This window comes from Ascaphus truei, chromosome 4 (genome assembly GCF_040206685.1).
Source record: "Ascaphus truei isolate aAscTru1 chromosome 4, aAscTru1.hap1, whole genome shotgun sequence".
Lineage (NCBI taxonomy): Eukaryota > Metazoa > Chordata > Amphibia > Anura > Ascaphidae > Ascaphus > Ascaphus truei.
The window spans coordinates 406,580,280-406,595,154 of NC_134486.1; positions in this window are offsets into that span (position 1 = coordinate 406,580,280).

The following is a 14,875-nucleotide window of genomic DNA, read 5'->3' on the forward strand; positions in this document are numbered from 1 at the left end:
GGTCTGCCCTTACCTCCGCTGCAGTTCGGAGCGTTAGGCAGGTTGCCAGCGAGACAAGGGAGCGCTCCGGTACTAGGAGGCTCCGCGGCGGCCCGAACGGTCACGGCGCCGCCATTTTGAGGTTCGCGTATGCGCAGGGAGTTAGAGCAGTAGCGCGCGAAGCCCGGATTTATCAGAAGAGGGCTAGAGCAGGGGACTACAAGTCCCATGAGTGTTAGGACCGACCACCTGATGCCAGGGAGCCAATAGGGCACTAGGATCCTTGCAGGAAGGGAATAGGAGGTTGCGCAGGGGAGCGGGTTGGTCAGTCAAGTCCAGTGAGTAGGAGCTGCATGTGTAGAGACAAGTAGCCTCTACACTTGGCCAGAGAACCCCCTTAGGCCTCAGGTAGGCCTTGAGTCACATACAGCTTGTGGTTGCTGTAGGGACAGGCCCTAGAATAGTGAACCTGCTCTATGAGTGTTTATAGTTAGTTATAGATAGTATAGTTAGTTATACAGCGGACGCTGCATTTCCCTAGCAGAGGTTTGGGATCAGGCCTCTTCAGAGAAAGATAATATCCGGGTGGGATCGCCCCGGAAGGTATCACTTGTCTGCGGATCCTTTGTGAAGTAGTCTGCTGGCCTGAGAGCAGGAGCGCTCGGCAGGTAACCACACACACACACACACACACACACACACACATACACACACACACACACACACCAAGTATAACATTCTCTTCATAGTGGCCGCGTGGTCACCACACACTGGGGTTTGGGTGTGGGACATTGGACACGGTGTGGGAAACACGGTGGAGGGTTGCATCCTGTGAGACGCTTTGGGTAGTTGTCTCTAGTGGGAAGGAGTACGTGATGTTTATGCGTATGAGGTCACTGTGGTATGCTAGTAAAGGTAATTGTTATTTTACATCCAGTGTGTATATCATTGTATTGGTGTCCTGAGGGGAGCAACTTCCACTCCGTTGGGTTCCCTCCTAGATGGAGGCGCTGCATCAAGTAGAGGTAATATATCACCCAAGGCTCTCCGTGGCAGAGGCTCAGGCCCTGCGAGCCAACAGATTAACAACAGCATTAGTAGCCTGTGTTCAAGGGGAAACAGGGCTACATCTGCTTGTAACATATTGAATTTGGGGGATTTCAAACAATGCATTTTGGGCACCAATCCTAAGAAAAGACTGTCACGATGAGATCAACTTTTATCAACAAATTTATATTTCTGGGTACTTGATTGAACAGAACAAGTTGCAAAATAAATTGTGATTTATTTCCTTAATAGACAAACACACGACATCTGCAGAATACACTTAAAACCACACTCACTGGGATCAGGACACGAAATAAATTGTCCTTGGAATGAAAGAAATGGTCCTTTGCTTGCAAGTGCAAGAAATGCAGCCTTGGTTTTAAAAGTCCTGTGGTTATGTGGTTGTTAACCCCTTCACTCCAGGACTGGTTGCTGCTGTACTGGAACAAAGTCGTGCATCTTTACATCATGGATTAAAATTCAGGAATCCCACTGGGAAATACCTGGGAGGCCACAGTTATAGACTGGCCAAAGCTATCTTTAACATGTGGATCCAATCCCCTCGTGGGAACAAAAAAAACCACGAATAGCGAAGTGACCCACAGTTCATAAGACCGGTCAAAAGGGCTGTCCGGTGGGCAGGGCGCATAGGTCAGGTTGACGCCCATGCCACTTAGCATACCTGGGCTACACCCATTTCTTGGAGCCACTAAGTCTGATCTCTGACTTAGAGGTGTCACTAGCCTGACATCTGCTGTGCATCAGTTTGCCAGTATTGTATACATTATGGGCCTATGGTTCTTGTCATAATTGACACTCTTTTAGACAGGGGGACTCTAAATCTGAGGGAGCCTTTTAAGGCTCCATCATAAAAATAATTACAACCCTTTCAGGCTTGGTCATAAAAATACCGAAGCTCATTCACCCATATCACAGCTGGATGTCCAAGTAATTCCTGCTTAGACTTACAAAAAAATACCTCCTGCCTTACATTTAAGATCTTCTATCATGTGTTGGTTAGAGGGTATGGCAAGCAATGTATCTTGTCTTTTACCTTCGCAGACAGGGAATGGCCTGCACATGGGGAATAAAAATGGCGGGGACAGGGCAACAACAGTAATGCATGGCAAATCAGGTATTAACCCTTTCCTCCCCGTCACAAAGACATTATGGAACTAGAGAAAGTGCAGAGAAGAGCCACCAAATTAATAAAGGGGATGGACATTCTAACTTAAGAGAGGCTAGGTAAATTAGATTTATTTACATTAGAAAAGAGGCGTCTAAGAGGGGATATGTTAACTATATACAAATATATTCAGGGACAATACAAGGAGCTTTCAAAAGAACTATTCATCCCACGGGCAGTACAAAGGACTCGGGCTATCCCTTAAGGTTGGAGGAAAGGAAATTTCACCAGCAACAAAGGAAAGGGTTCTTTACAGTTAGGGCAGTTAAAATGTGGAATTCATTACCCATGAGACTGTGATGGCAGATACAATAGATTTGTTCAAAAAAAGGTTGGACATCTTTTTAGATGGAAAAGGTATACAGGGATATACCAAATAACTATACATGGGAAGGATGTTGATCAAGGGATTCATCCGATTGCCAATTCTTGGAGTCAGGAAGGAATTAATTTTTCCCCTTAATGGGGTTTTTTGTTTGCTTTCCTCTGGATCAATAAGTATAGATATAGGATAAAGTATCTGTTGTCTAAATTTAGCATAGGTTGAACTTGATGGACGGAAGTCTTTTTTCAACCTCATCTACTATGTAACTATGTAACAATAGCTTGGCTTTTTTGGCAATATGATTCGAATATGAGCGTTCTTGGGTGAAAAAAACTTGAAAGCAGCAATTCCAAAATGTTACATTGATTTTTTTTTTTTTTTTTTACAAAACTGGAGAACGGAATCGTACTATTATCAGCCCCCAGGACTCACGCATCCCCCAATTTTCAAGGTACAGTACTTAGAACATTATTCTGCAAACTGTGAAGGGGTTGATCCGGAGCAATCACATTTTATAGAATGTGTCTTAAGAGTTTTAGGTGCCAGTATATGTGGAAATCAACATTGCCGCCAGCATCATCTAGCAGGAAGCTACAACCAATGACATTGCAGCAGCTTGATGGGCTGTGGAACTGGCAAGATTTGGAGGCCATACTCGATTCCTGCAGGGAGAGGAAAACACTGGCACCAAAATGTGTATGTATTTCAGAAACCATGGGGCTGCTGGAGCTGATAATAGCATGGTTCAATAATAGAGGCCCCCTGATTCCAATAATGTAAGAATCAATGGGGGTGGGGGGATTACCAATTGGGGTAGCTGCTTTAAAACAGAATTTCTGAAGCAAGGAATGTCAAACCTGTTAATGCTATTTAACAAATTGTTCAGGTATTCCTAGAAGCTTTTTCCTGATGTATTCATGTGAAGTTGGAGACTGGTGTAGTATCCCTGAGAATATCTGTGTGTATTGATTAAACCACAGCCCTCAGTACCTTGGCAACAGAAGCAGCAGTTGGAGGTGTGTGTGTGTGTTATGTGTGTGTATGAAACAAAAGTTTGTTTCCTGAGAAAGAGAAGAAACTGCAGACATTGATAAGTAAAATAAAGAAACAGAAGAGAAAGGAAAGAGCGAGGAAACTGGATGAGAACATGAGCAGTGAGTCAGAGGAAGGCATCTGTATGTCTCCAGGTGGGGTACCTGAGAGCCTCAATTCCCAGGCACAGGGGCTAAGAAGCTCTCCGGAAAGAAGTTCAAAGCTCTGCCCGAGAAAGGAGAGATGACAGAGTATGTAACCACCATAGTGTCCTGAGGGTGAGAGATTACTCCCCAGGGAGCACCAGCTGGAGTACAGGGTGGGTCTCCCAAACACAGCCCCCTGAGACCAGCAGATCAGACGCGGAGTCTGAGCAGAGAGAGAAGCAGCAAACAGCAGCTCACACACCTGATCATGGAGTCCCAGGTACAGACAGTGTAATAAGTGGGACCTCACTATCGGAGAGCGGCCTGTGTGCTGCAAACACTGCGAAGCTTGCACAGGAGCCAGCAAACAGCACTGAGAAAGCACAATCTGTGCACAGCATGGGGGAGGGAGTAACGAGAGGAGCTTCAGCTGTTACCTATGCAGCATGCATAGAAGGGATTGGGGTAAGATGGGAAAAGGATGATAAAGCTTAAGTGGGCGTGAAACGTACGTCAGGTGGTAGTGATGTGGCGACACCTGTGAGAGATTCAAGCAGTGGCAGAGACGGCATGAACACTGGCTGAGTGAATTATAAGAGAAGTTGAAACGAGTATTAACATGGTAGATTTGTGGGACCCTATATGGTATTTAGTTCCCAAATAACTACTAAATTCACTGCATAAACCGTTTCTCTCGTACAGCGACCATTATTTGCATTTAGCAAGTTGGTCAGCCACTCGCTTTAAACAGCAGAATATTTGAGGCTTTTTTTCTGCTGCAAACACATCTCGCCCCCGCCGGCCTATAGTATCATTGATGTGCATATACAGTACTGTATGTGTACAGTACTGTATGTTAGGAGTTATAGGGGACGGCTTCAAAGACAACAGCTCGCAAACGCCCCCATGAGTTTTTACACGGCATTGCAGTATTGCAGACAGCGGGAATAAAATGCTTAAATCACAGCCGCGAAAATAACGCAATACACTACGGGCGAAAACGATACAAAACCGCACATCACCGGGATAATCTGAAATTCGCGGAGCTAGCCGAGTTAGAATAAAGTTGGTTGCCACTGTACGTGAGGAGTGTCAGTGGGGGCCTTTCCTCTACAGACCCCAGAGGATCCCTACTGGCTGGAGGTGCTGAACACCCAGAGACAAAAGAGCTAGGTAACCTGTCCCATCACCTACTGTCCCTGACCTGGTTCTCCCTACAACATCGCGGAGCTCTCAGCCCTCCTGTTACCAGCAGGTATACAGCACCAAGACACCTGAGCATAACCTGGAAAGGAGTGTACACCCCTCCCCCCCATCTCATGTCAGGTTGGGGATAAGAGGGTTACATCCACATACACACTAAGTGGACAAAAAGCGACAACACTGCTTTATTAAGCACTGCAGTGATATCTATGTTATCTTGCTACCATTCCCACATACTTTGACTAGCAGGGACGATGTGCACTATGGTCCCTATTAGTATGTAACAGATCCATATTAACTCTGAGGCTATAAATTGATGTGGTCAGTAGAACCTCGAGGAATAAATACACTTTTAGGCCAGGGCCATAGAGGTGTGGGGAGAGCGGAGGCGCGCTAACGCTGAGGCTCGCCTGCTTCAGTCAGCGCGATTGCACGGACTTGCAGGCGAGCCAGCGTGCGCAAAGGGAGCCGGGGGGAGGTGGTTGGAGGCGGGGCAGTGACGTCGCTTGGCCAATCGCCCGCAACGCACTGACGTCAATGTCCCGGCGCCGTGACGTTGACGCTGCTGTGCTGTGATTGGAGGTTTTCAGCCAACAGCACGCTGAAAAACAGCTTGGCGCTCGGCTGAAACCTCCAACTCGTCAGCACGCCTGCGGACGCTCACGTGAGCCCCCTCTCAAGGCATCCTCATTGAGGATGCAGGGGCTCAGCGCGGAGCATCCGCACGCCTCAGCACGGCCTGTCCGTCTATGGACTCGGCCTTAGAGTGTTTTTCAAATAACAGTATATTTGAATACTGTGGATCTTAAGTGGGATATATCAACATTAGGAGCTTAAGTGAAATTACCAACTATACATTGACCAGTAGTATATCATTGTACATCCACTCTGAGGCTATAAATTGATGTGGTCATTTGAACCACGTATAGCCCCGGTATCCCTCAGGGGATTGTCACATGCTGCAGCTTAGCCAATAGGGCGGCTGCAATTAGATAGATAGGAGTATAGCAGCTTTAGAGGCTGCAGTTTACATGTTGCTAGGCAACCAGTGAAGCTGTGAGATGATGACAGTTAAGACAGTGTTTGAAGAGTGTCAGTTGGAGCAGGGAGCTGGGTGAGCATGGGCGTCCGGGAAGACAGCAGTGGCTGGAGGTAACCTCGTCAAGCACCAAGCTCAAAGCGAGCACAGCGCCAGCGGGGACTCAGCCTAACACGGAGATAACATTTTTTAGATCTTTTTATTATATATTTATTTATCTTGCCTTTGGCTGTATCCTCCCCTCCAAATTCCGTCAACATGACTGCGCGACGTCACGTGGCATCAAGTTGACATGACAACGGGATGCATTATGGTGACGAGGCATCACGTGATGCCACATTGTCATGGTAACATGTCACCGCCTGCGCAGGTATTCAATACCGCCAGCCCGATGATGAGCAAAGTATTTAATGAGTATTTAATGATCCCCATTTCTTTTTAGAAATGGACATCCGCAATTTTTTTGCAAAACAAATTCGATGATTTCGAATCTGATAAGGAAGCAAGAAAAGAATCTAGACATGGTGAACAGGAGGCAGAAGAACCAAGCACAAGCAGTTCTGCAGGTCCAGTTTCAGCTCCAACAGAATGTAGCCAAGATGTTGATGCTCCTGTAAATGATATTGGATTGGATTTTAATTCTTCAAAAAAACTAACAGATGATTTTAAATACAATCTACTAATAAATACTTATACCCCACCAGAAAAGTATGACTTCAAGAAGGATTCAGGTGGACCACGCTGTTTCCGTCATGTGTGGATTAATCAATATTCACAACTGAAAGGTGCGATTTGCAAGTATTGCACTGTTTTTCCACAGCCAGTTCATCGTGGGACACAAAGAGCATTCATAACTACGCCTTTCACTAAATATAAAGACTTCCATGAAAGTGCACGCAACCATGTTTCATCGTCTTGGCATAAAAACGCACAAGTTGCTGCAACTCACTTTTTGGCGATCAGAAAGAAACCGGAAACAAGTATTGTTTGCCAAATAGATAGCACTGTGAAAAGGCAAGTTGCAGAAAATCGGAAAATGTTGTTTCCAATTTTGTCCACTCTTATTTTGTGGCACACATGACATTGGTTTACGTGGGAAAAAAAGTACAACCGGAAACGTGCAAAGTCTGTACTAATTTTGCATTGAAGCAGCAGATGTGATCCTGAAGAACCATCTGGAAAATGCACCAGTTAATGCACGTTATACATCAGTTCGAGTTGAAAATGAATTGATTAAATTATGTGAAGAAACAATAAGAGAAGATCTAGTATCCTTAGTCAATATGTCAAATGGATTTTCAATCATTGCTGATGAAAGTGCTGACATATCCGGAAAAGAACAGATGTCACTTGGAGTACGTTTTGTAGACACAAGTAGCTCCGTAGCTGTCATCAGAGAAGAATTCCTTGGATTTGCAACCTTAAAAGAAATGGATGCTATCTCAATTGCAAATATGATTATCGATACATGTTCTAAATCTGGATTAAACTTAGAAAAACTCCATGGCCAAGGATATGATGGATGCTCTACAATGGCAGGAAAGGAAGGTGGCGTTCAAGCCATAATAAAGAGAAAATATCCTAAAGCTACTTTTGCTCACTGTGCTGCACATAAACTTAATTTGGTTGTTAATGACCTGAATGCTGTTCCTGATATACGGAATTCTATTGGCACAGTGAAAGCCATCATCAAGTTTTTCCGTGAGTCCAAAAAGAAGATCTCTTATTCCCAATCTGCCATTGCTGAGTGAAACACGGTGGACAGCAAAATACAAGAGCATTAGAATTTTTAGCTCAAACTTTGAAGAGATTTATCAGCAATTAAGCTTACTGGTTACTACATCATCATGGGAAAACACGTCAGGATGTCTCCTCTGGATAGAATTGAGAAAATACGATTTTGCAAGAAATTCCAGCAACTAATGCAGGAGACTGTTGAGGAATATGTAGCCTCACAATAGTGAAATTATTTTGAAATTTCGTGTTTCTTCATCAAGTTAAATTTTTATATAGTGTGTTAAGTTAATAAGTTATATCTGTCGTTATGTTAATGACAAAGTTTACATTATTTTGCATTTGCACTTTTAAATAAATATTTTAATGGTTATGAAAATTCTACTTTTGTTGTATTTATGTTATTTCTAATCCTGTATGCAGGGGTGGTTGGGGGGTGGGGGTGGGGGGCACCAACGGACGGATATGTGGGGGGGGGGGTTGGAGGGATGAGGCGTGGAATATATAGAGGGGAAAGAGAGGGATGAAATATATATGTATATATATATATATATATATAGAGTAGGGAGAGAACGGCGTGGAAGAGAGACAGTGGTAAGGGAGGGGTGATATATAGAGATATATATATATATAGACATGTGTGTACACACATATATACACACACACACACACACACACACACACACACACACACACACGTGTATGTGTATATATATAGAGAGAGAAAAATTTCAGTAGCGCCACTTGTGAAACAAAGTGATATATAACAGTACAAATATTGTGAATAATGTTAATAAGAATTATGATATAATTAACAATCTAGCAATATTAAAAAACCATAATGGTGAAAAAAAGTGATAAAAAATATAACAAAAATATGAAAAGACCATGCCAATAATAATAATTACATATAACAATCAAGAAAAAAAACGACACAAAATATAGAAGAAAGGTACAAGTCCGATGAAAGTTCAAGTATAGAACAAAATAATGATCAGGGATCCACGGCTACTCTCAGAAGGTAACTATAGAAAGAGAAAAACAGAGAGCGCACGTCCCATAGTGTAAAACAGTAGATTTAATCAATAATGGACCTAAATAGCTTTATTAGAAAGATCACTCTAAAACGCTATTTTAATATTCAGGAGAAAAATAGAGTACAAGCTAGGTCCACATTTGGGACAAGTACACAGGAAGATATCTGTACAGAGGCCCTTGTGGACCTGCTGACTGAGTCGGAGACATTGACGGAGTCATGTAACAATTCTATTGACATTTTCAATTTTACTTTACATCCCACGCAATTGTCAGATACTGGTCTGGAGGAGGAATTATTGGTCATGCATTCCCCCTTCAGACCGAAATCGCTTTTCTTCCCTTATCAGTCAAAGGGAGGATTTATTGATGCATTTTACAACCTGGTATTAAGAGATTTTGAGTCACTGTGCACTAAACCATATAGATTTAATTCCAATCTTTCAAAAGGTGAACTGGATGCACTCAATGATCTTAAGAACAATAAGGATATCATCATCAGACAAGCCGACAAGGGTGGGGGCATAGTCATCCAGGATAGATCGGCCTATTTGAATGAGGCCTTTCGACTACTGGGTGACTCTGCCTCCTATTCTTCCTTGTCGGTTGATCCCACCACTGCATTTCTTTTTGAGTTAAAATCACATTTATCACAAGCTTTGGATAATGGTACTCACTAAATTAGAATTTAAATTTTTATATTCTGAGCACCCACGTATCCCTATATTTTATAATTTACCCAAGGTCCATAAGTCTCTTACTGATCCCCCTGGAAGACCCATTGTTTCGGGGGTGGAGTCGATGACGTCTGGTTTGTCTAATATGTTGATTATTATCTTCAACCCTTTGTAGCCAAGCTCAGGTCACATATTAGGGACACACTACATGTCATCGACTCCATCTCTGAGATCAAATGGAAGCCCGATTACATCTGGGCCACGTGACGTGTCCTCGCTTTACACGTGCATAGATCAATCCAGGGGGATCAGGGCAATTGACATCTGGCTCAACACGGATCCTTCCATTCCCACATCACACAAGAGATTTTTATTAGATAGTATCACTTTTATTTTGACGCACAATTATTTTTCTTTTGAGGATTTATTTTATTTGCAAATTTGTGGAACGGCCATGGGTACGAGGTTTGCCCCCAGTTATGCCAATCTCTTTATGGGCTATTGGGAAGAAACATCTATTTGGCAAAATGCCGAACTGGGGGCGGGCCTTGTATATTATGGTCGTTTCATCGATGATATCATTATGATTTGGGAGGGTGATGTCAGTTTTGCCTGATGTCCTGAGTTCTTTTGATCAAAATGAATTGGGCTTGAAGTTCACATTTGAAATTAGTTCCATCTCTGTGGTATTCCTGGATCTAATTTTGACCTCGGATACAGATCTGGATCTAATTTTGACCTCGGATACAGATGGTAACATCATTACCACCACTCACTTGAAGCCCGTTTCTGTTAACAATTATGTTCATTCATCCAGTAATCACCATGCACAGTGGCTCAGAAATATTCCTTTGGGACAGTTCTATCGTTTAAAAAGGAACTGCACCAAAGAGAGCGATTTCTTGATTCAATCAGAGAACCTGAGCAATAAATTTGCAATGAATGGTTATGATCCCGTCCTTCTCAACGACTCATTCAGGAGGGCACAGGCTTCTGACAGATCCACACTACTCAAGAAATCTAAAGACTCCATAAAGGTACATGGGGGCTATGGTAAATCTGGGAATAGATCGGGTAATATCGATGGAAATCCTAGATTTATCACCACTTTCAATCAATCTTTTAAAACCATCAGGGGTATACTTAATACCCATTAAAGTATCTTGAAGTGTGATCCCCATTTGGGTAATATTCTTCCTGATAGACCACCAATAATATATAGGAAGGCTAGAAATATCAAAACAATTTTAGCTCCGAGTAAATTATCCACGGTTGATGCTGCTGCCAATGCCACACCTGTGGACCATTTTGGTAACCACGTGTGGCAGAGGCCGCTGAATTACATGTAAACATTTAACTGTTACATCGGAGTTTGTCTCCCTTTGAAAAGGTGGGAAATATGAGGTATGGGGCAGTATTAATTGCCTTAGAACTTATATAGTCTACCTTATACAATGTGGTTGCGGCCAGCAATATGTGGGTCGCACCACACGATCCCTTAGTACCCGTTTTCTCGAACATAGGAGGAATATGTTGCATGGTCTTAATACCCATAATCTTTCTAGACATTTCAAATGTTTTCACAATAGGAGTCCAGATTCTCTACTAATTATGGGTATTGAACACATTCCTGCCTCTGCTGGAGGGGGGGATCGGTATAAAATGTTGTGTCAAAGGGATCCACCAGTTGGGGAATTTAACCCCTGGTGGACTCAATGATTGTTTAGACACTAGTACTTTGGTGTAATCCCCAGTCCTGGTTTATTGACTCTGCCATCCCTCTCCTCTGTTGTAGCATGTGCAGCACCTTTTTCCCTCCCCCATCACCTGTCTCCTTACCCCTTTCCCTTTTCCCCCCTCTCCTTTCCCCCCCCTACTCCCCCTTTCCTATACTCCCCACCCCCCCTTTTTCCCTTCCTCCCCTTATTTTTCTTTATCTTAATTTTCCATCTATTCACTCCTCTTTAGTCCAGTGATGTTAGAATTTATTATATTTTAAATAGTTTTTGGCCTTTGGATCTGGATTTTGATTGAATCATTTCTATTGATAGTTTATGGGGAAGATAATATTCCTTTCCCCTTCTCTTATATTAGAGTTGGGGTATAAGAAATCATAATTTCATCCATATTGGTATTAGAATGGTATAAAATATGCTTCCCCTTATGATTACTGATTTGGTCATCACTCTTTGTATATACATCATTTTGTATGTATATTACACTGTATATATAATGGAGTTTAATTGTGAATATTTCTATTTTTATGATAATGATGAGAGACTTGGGTTATGTATATTATTGTATACATATAGATGTGTATTTAATATTGTTTTTTATATATATACACTTTTATTATGAATTTGCGAATGTGTAATGATTTATTATAAATGAAAGTCTTTCTTTGTTTGTGCTTTACACGCATATGTGACATGTTTTATATGTGTCCATCTGCGGGCACTAGCACATAAATATGTAAGTATGTAGTTTTATTGCTGTGAGTTCTTAGTATTAATTTTTATAATTTTTATAGTTTATATATTTTGTGATCATTTTTAGTGTATTATTAAGGTTTATGTACTTTTGTTTGTGATGTGGTTCTATTTAGAGGAAATATGAATCCATTTTTTATACTTGCAGTTTATATGCCAATGAATATATCATACTATGTGTAGCATTTGTATTTGTGACAGGATTGACACGGTGGTTTCCATTGGCTGATCACTAGTGTCGTGGTCTTTTGCATGGGCACTGATGATTGGCCGCTGGTTGCCCCGGTGCCACTCCCCTTTGTATCGTTGAGCCTATAAATACCGAGCCCTCCCCATGTTGGTATTCCCTTTGATAAAGTCACTGTCGTGACGAAACGCGTCAGGGCACGCAACTACGACATTACGTCATCACGCAGTGTGCGCTTTACGGCCGGAGAGCGCATGGAGCTGATCTGAGGCTGAAAAAAATCAGAAATCGCATTGATGCAAAGAGACACTGTTTCCAATCGTCCTAAAACTGCTGGAGGTGAACCGGAGGGACTATTGAACAACTGATGTGTTCCTGGACGGTGTTGCCTTGTTGGTGGTGATTATATCACAAACTGCCTTTTTATCTTGTACTTTTGTGAGTGTCCTTAATCCCCTTGTCCTCTTTTTTATTGATTAAATGTTCTGTTTTACACTATGGTATGTGCGCTCTCTGTTCTTCTCTCTCTCTCTATATATATACACACACACGTCATATATATATATATATACATTGTATATATATATATGTGTGTGTGTGTATATATATATACACACATACACGTGTGTGTTTATATATACTTGCACATCAACCCCCCCCTTCCCTTGCACATCAAACCCCCTTCCCTTGCACATATCCCCCTGCCCATAACATCACCTCCTCGCCTCCGATCACGGCGGGACTGGCCGCGCTCGCAAGCAGCGGGCACCGGAAGTGCCGCACTTGAGAGCAGGCTCTTCTCGCGGGGGAAGGGAGAGCGGGCTCGGCTCGCGGGGCTCAGGAGGAGGAAAGCAGCCGTCGCCGCGTGTTGTGCAGGCCTGCCCTATATCCATACCTCTCCAATCCCCGCTGCTGCTCAGTGTTCAATGGGGGAGATTGTCGCTGATGTCGGTGGAGTGACGTTGTGGGGTGCACACGGTGGTGGGGAAGGGACACTTGCACAGTGGATGCACTCTGAACTACTGGTATACAGCTATATCATTCTTATATGTGTATATGTCATTCAAGGTTATAACTGCCATATAAGTGTGTATGTTCGCTAATGTTATTTCATGCATGTGTGTTATTAGGACCAAAGTATATATATATATATATATATATATATATATACAGTGTTCGACAAACCTATACATTTGCTCGCCCCGGGCGAGTGGATTTAACCCCCGGGCGAGTAAATATTGGCCCATGCAGCACACGTTTGGTACTAGGTGGCGAGTAGATTTTTTTGTGTGGCGAGTAGATTTTTTGGTGATTTGTCAACCACTGTATATATATATATATATATATATATATATATATATATATATATATATATATAAAAAATAGTAAACTGTTACATATACTTGTGGGTTGTTATTATTGTTCTTGTCCAGTGGAATCTCACATATAGGGGATCCTGGGCAAGTGGAGGTTCTGCCATTTACTATTGTTGCCCCAGGCTCCAAGTTAGCAGAGGCTCAGATCTCGGTGAGCCAGCAGGTATTTACAGCATCAGTAGCCTGTCTAGTCAGCAGGAAAGAGGGTTACATATATATATATATATATATTATTTATTTGCACCTGTATGAAGAAATTAATCTGTCTTGGAAAAGATTTACACAAAATGCCTGCTGTGACAATCTACTCACTATCTGTCATTTTAGCCTAAGAACTGACAAAACACCTGTTGGTCAACATGAATGTCGCTTTAATGATCCTCAAATCAACGAAGTTGCAGGCGCACTTCAGAAACACATCGCACATATGATGCACTTCAATACCCACTCATATTTTGGAACGATGATGATGGATATCACTTCAACATCATGCAAATAGACCCAGCTTCACAAACACACACAAATAAACAAATGAACAGCGCATCAACAATCTAGCAATGCTGTCCATTGAGCACGAACTCGCTCAAAAACTAAATTTTCGCGACCTGATACAAGATTTTGCCAGCCTAACAGTGAGGAGTTGGGCAACACATCAGTCTTAGAGCGATTACAAATATTATTTTTTTTGAAGATTAATATAAATGTAAATAGTAGCCCATGACAATCTTTGCGATAATGTAATTTTTTTTTCTCAATTTATATCAGTTGTTTGGAGCTTTTTGGCCCATCCTTTCAGGGTTTAAGCTCACCACACCCCACTTCATAAGTAGAAGGTTATTTTCATGTGTTTGTGTAGGACAGGTCTATTGAGGCCATTCTCCCTCCACTGCAGAGGTACAGTAAATGACAATTTTAAGTAGTTTTAGGATTTTCAATTAGTCATCCTGTGACGTGGCTGCAGGCTTATAACTGTGACGGTAGGGGTTGCTGGCATTACACAACGGTTATGAAGCCCAGCTAGCTACCCCTACATGTATGTAACCTGACCACCTTTTTAAGAATTATTTTGGTCAAATGTATTTAACATCTGGGGAAGAACAGGGAATGTGTAAATGTATTTCCATGTCTGTAAGAATGTATTTCAAAGTCTATTTGTTGTAAATGCAATCCACTTAGTTGAAGCTTTCTATAGAATTGATAGGATTAGGGACAGCTAGGTGTCGGGACTCCTGGGGGGAGGTGAAAGGTTGCTGATCATATCTGGAAGGAAAAGCATTGTATTGCACAGACTCTGATTTAATCAGTGATGGGTTTTAGCATGCCCTCTGGCTGTTGTGGCACTAACTTAATCTGTGCTTGAATTGTCCAGTAGAATCTCCCATGCAAATGATAGCCACAGAGGGATATATAAAAGGGTGCT